The sequence below is a fragment of the Triturus cristatus genome, chromosome 4_1 (assembly GCF_964204655.1).
Source record: "Triturus cristatus chromosome 4_1, aTriCri1.1, whole genome shotgun sequence".
In the NCBI taxonomy this organism is placed as follows: Eukaryota; Metazoa; Chordata; class Amphibia; order Caudata; family Salamandridae; genus Triturus; species Triturus cristatus.
In genome coordinates this window covers 388,411,660-388,421,116 of record NC_140585.1, presented here as the reverse complement: position 1 = coordinate 388,421,116, position 9,457 = coordinate 388,411,660, and the positions used below count along the sequence as shown (strand labels likewise).

Genomic DNA, 9,457 nt, shown 5'->3' with positions numbered 1-9,457 from the left:
TGGGTGGAATGGCCAACAAATTGATGGAATGCTGAAAGATTGAATGATGGATGAATCAATGGATGACAGAATGTAAATGTGAAATGTGTATATCAACGGGCAGATGGAAGGCTGAAAGGATGAATGGATAGATGTCAGGGCTGGACTGACTTATAGGGCTATCAGGCAGTGCCCGTGGCTTGGTCGGACAGATCAGTGAGTGGGCTGTTTTTTAATCAGTTATGGTCCAGATAGGCTGGTTTTTATTGTTGATTTCAGTGAAATTACCATTTTTTTTTAGCTCTCTGGGTCGCTAATGGGGGGGGCCACTTTTCTTTTTGTTCCCCGGCCTATTTTTTGTCCCAGTCTGAACCTGACAGATGTTTGGATGGAGGAGAAAGGGGAGCTGTTCCAGGGAGGTTCAACCTCACGTGATTGGTGACCTCAGAGCTTTGGGTTCAAGTGGAGGAGAATTTTAATTTTCTGGCTACTCCTTAGACCTAAAACCTATATACATCACACACTAGTTCAGAAACTCTCCGCTCACTAACACCCAACCGCAGAGAAAATCCAACAAACACCAATCTGCACTCACTCAGAAGGGGCAGGGCTGGTCTCAATACATCCTCGTGTAACGAGCCTCACCAGTAGTTTTTCGAAGTTCTATATTCACTTCTTACTTTGGTGGTGTAAAAATGCAATATAAAGGAGAGAAGTCCTCTCTGGGCGAAAGTAAAGGAAGGAAGTGAGACTTACGCAGAGGTTGGGGTAATGAGAATAACACCGAAGGAGGACAGGCCCGGGAGAGTGGAATAGAAGGTGAAACATGGGAAATAAAGTAGGAGAGAAAAAAGGGGGCCTTAGAAATTAGGACATAAAATAGAGCGAGTGAGCAGATGGAAGCTTCTGTGACAAGGGGATAGAAAAAGAGAGGGTTAGAGGCGAACAGAAAGGGAAAGGAGAGTGCCTATGGAAGGGAGACAGCGTGGCGCTGCAAACAGCGTGAAGAGGAGAGCGATAGAAGCAAGGGCGGCGTACAGCAGGATAGGGGAGGGTCAGAGGGGATCACGAAAAGGGAGAGAGGCGCTCGAGAGGCAAACACAAGCAGAAGGGGAGGGCTGAGAGGAGGGGCAGAGCGGTCCAGGAGGGGGCGTGTAACCAACCCGGAGGAAGCGAAAATGGCAGCAAAATTACAAAAAAATGCAACCTTTGACGAAGCAGCAGTAGGAGCGTGAGGCGGTGACAGCGACAGCGGTTGCGCGAGGACAGCAGGTCGCACAGGCACTGCGAGGCTGCAGCGGGCGGCTCTTGCTGCGGACGCCGGCTCTCCCCCCAGCCATCCCTGCAGGGCGGGCGCCGCTCCCGGAGCTTCAGGCTGCTCACACGGTGAGTGCCTCTCGCGCCACTGGGAGCTGCAGGGCTGCTGGTTCGCTTCTCAGGTGTAAATGCGTAGTTCATTCATGCATGCATCAGAAAATACCTTTATGCAAGGCGCTGTCGGGGAAAGGGTGCACGCCTCCCACCTGCACCGATACTACTCATTTTAACTTCGTAAGGCCGACGTGTGCGGTGTGTACCCTACAGGGGAACCACGCCTGGTAGTTAGTTCGAAATAATGCTCTGCAGTCTTGATGTGCACGGATTGTTTTTTCTCCATGTGCAGTTGCGCACAATCACACACTAGAGTCTGGTGGCTGCATGTTTTTGCCATCATGCGGTATCAGTTGCTGCCCCCCACACTGTCACCGTTGTGTGAAGACTCCTGTCACCTCTCCGGTTCTTGCGCCCTCTCCTTTTCCTCCTGCGGGGACGGCATACCCGAGCCCTGCGCGCCTCCACGCAGACTCCTCTCTCTGAGCGCGCAGGCTGCTCTTTCCCAGCCGGGGTGGTCTGTTTGTGCTCCCTCCCTCCCTGCGTTTACAGACATGATCTCTATGCATGCTGCTTTGGCAGCTGCGAAAGAGCGAGCTGTGGAGCTCATACACAGCCCAGCGAGGCTGCATGGGTGCCTCCCTCTCTCATGCACGTGCTGGCGTCTGACAGCAGGGGCCAGTCTGCTATGGTGATTCCCACATGGCTGAAACTCGCTGTCATACTTTTAAAGGGGGAGGGAATGTGTGCCCCAAATCGAGCGCTCAGAGTGTTGTCCATTACCCACTTGGCAGGCCGTGTTATTCCCCATGTGCAATACACACCTGTAAAGCATGATCTGTGTCGTCCTGCGTGATCTTTGCCTTGAAGGGCTGGTCTCTGTTATTTTCCAATTCTTGATGTTCACCTGGAATTACTGTGTTTACAAATATTCGCCTGCAATATATGACTGATCTGTGATCTCCCTGCATAAGCTCAGCCTGCAGGTGACTGTCTCCTCCCTTACTTGACTGCATGTAAGGGCTGCTCTGCGCTTCTCATGCAGGATCATCATGCTGCGCATGCTCTCTTGGTTTGGCCTCCTACGTGTTCACGCTGTTTGCTGTTTCCATCCCACATGTCTGCGAGAGTTGTCTGTACATTTTATTTGTGCGCGTACTGCGTGGGGTGTGACGGCGCTATTCATACACTGTGCTTCCTTTGATATTGTTGTTGCATGTGTTTTAGTTTTTAGCTGGGTAAGAATTTTTTTCGTCGATGCCATGGACTTTATAAACCTAGTTCTTATCTGGTTTATGATTGTAACAAATGCCTGGATGAATTGACTTACATTTGTCGTCCTCCCTAACCTATTTTTTTTAATTGCAGTGGTTGTACTTAACTGCTCAGATAAAGATTTTTCATTCATCTACATTGCTTCTTGCTCTGATCGCCATCCTTGTGGGCGATCTTACTTTTGATCCATTGGTTACATGCTGTATGTGCATACCCACACACGGCCCAGACATGATGCGCAAACTTGCAATTAGCATCGGCATGGCCTGTCTGTACTCGTCATTTAGCGCATGTGAGGGGGTGACCCTGACGGGTGCGTAGGTGTGCTTTACCAACTCCTGATGGATTGACTGATTGATGTGTCTGTGTCACTTCTATCATTCACACACACACACACACCCTCTTTGTACGGTGCTCATGCTGGAGATGCACGGTGGGAGAGTCCTGTGTGCCCTCTACACCTAGCCCAAATAAGGTCTCCGTGCACAGCAGTTCCGTTTTTAAGCTGAGAATGTTCACAGCCCTGGAAGGTGTTTTCTGGCCCCTCACTGCAGCCTTCCCCTCGCCCTTAAATGCACAGCTTCTGTGAATATCATTCTGGTTGAACTGTTACGGTGCTTGCCTGCTAGGGATGGTTTGTCCATGCTCCTAGTGCATGTGTTCGCCCCCAGGGAATGCTTGTGCTCGCCTGCAACGGATGTCCTGTTCACTCTTTCGATCTATTAGCCCTGCTGCAACAGATTGTTGTAAAAAAAAATGGATATATTCATGTGCACTGAATGATTAGTGTGTTTTTAAACCCTTCATGGTGTTAATCTGCAAGAGCTTGCATATCTGCTTATCTTGCTTGGTGCTCACCTGCTCTGTTTGTGCCACCTATGCAAGGTGGCTGCATTGTTCCTTACCCTTGATGCAGGTAGTCTGTCTGAGTCCAGCATGATACTTGCACAGCCATGAGTTTTCTGCTCGTGTGCTATAATTCGGGAAGCACACATTGGTTTACCATATCCCAAGTGCTTGATGGCATTAGCCTCTCTCCTACAGGAGGTGGCCTATTTGTTTGAGGTTGGGAGTGATATCCAGTGCGCTTCCTCGTGCATGTGGTGGTCTCTTGCTGCTCTCAGTTCACGGTGCTTGTGCTGTTTTACCTCCTACAGGGAGTGACTCCAGTTATGGTGCCCTGGAGTTCTTCCTCGTCTTTCTGGTGGTTTGATCCTGATTCAAGTGCATACTGTTGTCATTCTATGGGCTACTCTTTCCATTCTGGCATTGTGAATTTGTATGGATGGGCTCAATGCCTTTTGCGTTAAAATGAATAGACCCACGGCTTTTACAATTTCATATTTGGTACTTTAGAGTGAGCTCCGTCACGGAAAAAAGAGTTCCAGATGTGTTTCTAAATGGTGTGCTTATGTTTATACCTAAAATTTCATGAGTTTCATATACTTATTTCTGAGTTTTTAACTGTTTGTTACTTGATGCATGGCCGAAGAGTTCTGTGGTCTCTGTTTAATAGCAAAGGTATATTAAAGGTTATAGTACGGTGATATTGTTATAACTTATGACTTGATAAAAGTATTTACCAAAGTAAGTTTGCATAGACTGCAAACCTTGGTTGATTGTATGAAAAATCTATCTGCAGTCCAAGCAGGTTTTATAAAAGTACTTTGTATACATCATTGGGTTGCAGGTTAGCAGCACTCTATTAACCAATATAAAAAAAACCGAAGAGGGACACACTGTGGCAACATGTCTAGAATGCCTTTGGCAGTCTCACTCAGTTGCAGCATAAATTGGAGTAGGTAAATATCCCCCTCCTGATTCTTAAAATAAATTCATATGTTCCACTCTGATACTTGGTTGGGAGATATCTTGGGTGTGGATGAAACCACATGAATTCTAGTCCAGTTACCCGAAGCACGGGTGTATATATACTCTGAGCCCGTCCCGGAGTTAGTGTCTTCACATACAATCTACCAGTCTCCATTCGTTCCTTAGATGCTCTCTTCTCTGATTCTGAAAACCTGCAATATAGGAAGACTATAATTATTTTATTTCTGATACCCAGTGGCACATAAACTGCTCCTATGTAAAAATGAGTTCCTTAGTAAATTGGCCTTGTAAAAACCTTACTTTATGATATTTGTTTTCTTCACAACAATAATGCATTTTAATTGGTTAATCAAAGGCGACAAGTGTGGCCTTTTTAACTACTCTGGATCCTCAATCTCTCCTTCACTAACTTGGTTTATTCATTTTAAGGAAGTTGCCAGGAATTCTCTGGTTGTGTACCTAGGTGTGGTGGCAAGAAATACACCTTTTTCTATATGACATTTGATTTAAGCTATAATGCACTAGTAATAAGTCAGACGGGACGGTCACATTGTGGCGGAGTAACCTGCCTGCCAAACTCCAGATCAAGCCCTATGCTTTAACCAAGTTCCAAGAAGGATAGTTTTGTAAAGGCTGCTTGCCCAACACAGGAGATGACATTTTCTACCACACCTCCCCATCACAACCTTGAGCTGTCATATTTGCATTGTATGCCGCTAGTTTGTTTGCTACCTACATTAATTCCAATACATACATTCATATTCTAATAAATTAAATAATATTCTGGACAAATGACAAGTATCTCTAGGATTCATTTTGCTGCGCTATTGCTCGAGTAACACTTTTGAGTTAGCTGGGTTCATCAGTCAAGGGCCCGCACTCTGATCGTCCATTGAAAAAATTAGTTTGTGGCTTGTTTCCACTGATAATAACTTTTAACTTTTATTTACTTTGTTGGCCTTAAACAGGATCGTCTGATCATAGGACCTGTATGAGCCTCATGGCTGTCCATTCTATCGTATGCGCCTCTCCTATCCCAGGTGTTCACACCTTTTGTAATATATTGATGTTGTTGGATGGGTACTGTGTAACATATTCTAGTGGACTAATCACTTTTAAATAACACCATCAGTACATTTCCACTTGTTTTAGTACAGCATGTGACTTCTGATTTAGTACTCACCAAGAATATATTTTTTGCTTACAGGTGCTTGATACTTATTTTGCAATTGAATGATTGAAATATTAAAGTTCGCAAAAAGAAAAAAAAGAAAAGGGGATGCAGGATTCTCTCGTCTGTGAAGTTGTGTAAAACAACATTGTAATTGCATTTATATAGCGCTTACTACCCCTGACGAGTCGTCAAAGCGCTTTTTCGGCGAGTCGCACGCTATTCCAGAACCCATAAACGATTAGTGGTGAATTAGTATAGTGAAAATATGAAAGTAATTTGAGTGGTGGCTATGTTAGTCAGTTATTTGAATTGAGAAGGACAGTGGAGGGATAGAAGAGGGGAAAAAGGATTCCATTTATATAGCGCTTGCTACCCTTGATAGGGTGTTGATATGCTTTTTTGGCGGGTACCACTCTACTCTGGAAACCATAAAGGATTAGTGGTGAATTAATAGTAGTGAAACATGAAATTAATTTGGGTGGTGGATATGTTAGTCTGTTATTTGGATTGAAAGGATAGTTGAGGGATAGAAGGGAAGGATTTAGATTTCTTTTTTTATTTTGTTTTTGTTTCGGAGCTCGCAGTAGGAGGAGGAGGAGGAGGCTTGGGATGAGTAAAAGGGAGGTGGAGGGGGATGAGTAAAATAGGGGTAGAGGGGGGAAGAGTCAGAGCTTGAATGTGGATCTTCTGGCAACCGGTAACCAATGCAGGGCTTTCAAGGCAGAGGAGATGTGGTCTCGCGGTTTTATATGTAAGAATAGTCTGGCAGCCGAGTTCTGAATCCATTCGAGTCTTCATGGTCGTTCAAGGTGATCCATGGTAGAGGGTATTGGCGTAATCGAGTTTGGACAAAACAAGGGACCTTGTGCCTGGAGTCTAGACCTTGTGTGGAAATCCCATATGGGGAAAGATGTGTCACAGAGTTTTTGTAGTAACAAAGCTTGATCTTGTGAATTTGTCCACTTGGGCATTCATCGATTGATTGGATTCCATGGTCATTCCGAGGTTTCTTACTTCCTTTGATATTTTAGGTGGTGATCCCAGATCATCAGGCCACATGATGAGTGGGTCATAATGTTTCCAATCACCACACGTGAGTATTTGCATTTTGGAAGCATTCAATTTGAGATGGCTCCACATCATCCATTGATCCACAGCTCTGAGACAACTGAAAATTGGCGAGTTTCCAATATCTTTGGGGCATTGCATTTGGAGGAGTATTTGCATGTCATCTGCATTGTTATAGCACGTGAGGTGAAATTGATTGATTAGTGCCGGTATCAACTTCATGTAGATGTTAAAAAGCATGGGTGAGATAATCGAGCCTTGTGGTACCCCTTTTTTCGGAATTACGGTTTGGATGAGAAAGGTGGGTTTGGATGACATTAGTTCTGTTGCAAAGCTAGGACGCGCTCCAGTCTAGAGCAGTCCCCTCTATGCCAGCTTCATGGAGTCTTTGTATCGGTGTCATGGTCCACTGTATTGAATGTTAGCGGATTAACCTATGCATTCAACTAATTGTTAATGAGCTTTATAACTTTGTAATACATTATTGGATCTTTCAACCATTTATCCAATCTGAAATTACAATTAAATATGCCGCATGTTAGCTTAAATTCTCAATAAAACTTCAAAATAAACAACTGAAATGGGTATGGTGCTTTCTCTGCTTGAAGAGTGCTTGGAGTTGGGGCTAACACGCTCTCCAGGCGCTGTGCTAGCAAACTCCCCACTACCAACTGCTGTTGTGTTGCTGTTACGTGCAGCACTGTTAAATGGGCAGAAGTGAGAAACCATCTCGCTGCTTGAAGGTCTGTAGGTATTTTAAAGTAGGCTCTGTACCTATTCACTGTTTGACACTACCATTAACTCATCGTGCCTGGTGATTCCACTGTTTGACAATCTCATGTGTCAAAAATATGCTTTGGTTTTGTGCCATTATTTGCATCTCCAAAGTGCTTCCATTTTGTTTATCTAAAATCTCATGTTGTCGGCGTTTCCCCTCTAGGTATGTGCGATATTGATGGGAGTCATTTTCTAGCTCAGCTGGCGACCGCAGTCACTGCAGGATCCTCTGGGCCACTTTTCCCATGGGTTAGACCATAAACATTCTGAACATTCCATCTGGTCCACGTGCTTCGCGATTTATGAAGAACGGCTGCATTTAGCTCGTCTCTTCCGCTCCAGTATCCCAATCTGCGCCAGCCCTGGCCCTTCATCTAAATGTGCTCTTGGCAGAAGCACATTTTGGAACCCCTTCCCTTACGCCTACGAGCCATCCTCATCCACGTGCTGACACATCTGCACAGGAAGTGATGTCCGCTTACTTTCATTCATGTACCGTCCAATGATAGTTTTTGTTCCACTCGCTATCTCCAAAGAAAAACGCATCCCTCGGTATAGTGAAAGAAAAGGCTAAGTCTCTCTAAAATTCATGAACATGCCAGGTTTATCAGCAGCAAGTGTTTGAATTCCTGCACACCCATGCAGTGTGCCAGGATAAGTATTCGGTGAATGCTGTGCTCGGCTATATAGGCCATTAACTCTTCATTGCATGCTGCTCCTCCAGCCAGGGACCTGAAGCACGTCTAAATGTGCAGTCTATGCGGAGCCTGTTCTAGAGGGTTGTTACTCATAGAACTAAAGAAAAGTATTGAATTGAAATCTTCTTTTCTGTTTCTTAGGTTCAACAACCTTGTTTCTCGTGGTTAACAGTGGGCAGGGGTTGAACAAAAGCAAATATGAGCAGCAGGTCAACACAGCAAACATTGTCAACGCTAACATGTCTGGCTTCAGCGTGCTATGAATGCAAACTGCATCTGTGCATACATGTCTCCATGCATTACCACATTAACGCCACCCTGTTGGCTTTGCTGATGCTGCTTTTGTTTACGCAGCTGGATTGTGATTGTAAATGCATTTGTAAATATATATGCGAGTTACACAATCCAAGCAATTTTTATTAAAATAAATGCATACAGCGGTGAACAAAACAAACCAGCATTTGGTAAAGCCAATAAGTCTGGCCATGGGAATTTTATTTTATCAGGTTTGTTTGTAAAGCAGTTGTTAGACGGCAAGGGGGGCAATACGAGACTCTGGCCAATATAAAACGGGTTCAAAGCAAACATTCGTTAGTCTGAAGATCAGCCGACTGAAGCTGAACACGGACAAGACGGAGGTCCTCATCCTCTGCTCCAACCCTTCAGCCTTGGACGACTCCTGGTGGCCGATGGCACTGGGGGCAGCCCCGACACCCACCGACCATGCACACAACCTGGGAATCATCCTCGACTCAACGCTCTCCATGGCCAAGCAACTCAATGCATTCTCCTGCTTCAACACCCTCCGCATGCTCCGCAAGATCTACAGGTGGATCCCGACAGACACAAGAAGAACAGTCACCCAGGCCCTCGTCAGCAGCAGACTAGACTACGGAAACGCTTTCTACACGGTAGCCCCGACCAAGCTCATCAAACAACTGCAACGCATCCAAAACGCCTCTGCATGACTGATCCTCGACGTACCATGCCACAACCACATCACCCCCACCTGAGAAACCTGCACTGGCTCCCCGTCAACAAGAGGATATCCTTCAAGCTCCTCATCCACGCACACAAGGCACTCCACAAGACCGGCCCAGCCTACCTCAACAGAAGATTTTCCTTCTACATCCCCAACCGCCAGCTCCGCCGACCTCGCACTCGCCGCTGTCCCTCGCATCCAAAGAACAACCACCGGCAGGAGATCCTTCTCCCACCTCGCGGCCAAGACCTGGAACACCCTCCCACTGAGGCTACGACAAACCCAAGACCTGCTGACCTT

The 9,457-nt window shown here is 45.8% G+C and overlaps 1 protein-coding gene across 3 annotated transcripts in view; it reads left to right on the top strand.

Moving 5' to 3' along the window:
* Nucleotides 1-1,095: 1,095 nt before the first annotated feature.
* Nucleotides 1,096-9,457, top strand: part of PRR5 (proline rich 5) — a 559,320-nt gene continuing 550,958 nt past the window's right edge. For 2 of the 3 annotated variants that reach the window (XM_085652446.1, XM_085652447.1), the window contains exon 1: nucleotides 1,122-1,365. The gene's annotated coding sequence lies outside the window, so the exon portion shown is untranslated. Of the gene's footprint in view, nucleotides 1,366-9,457 lie in introns of all 3 variants that reach the window. The other variant, XM_085652445.1, reaches the window with a different exon arrangement.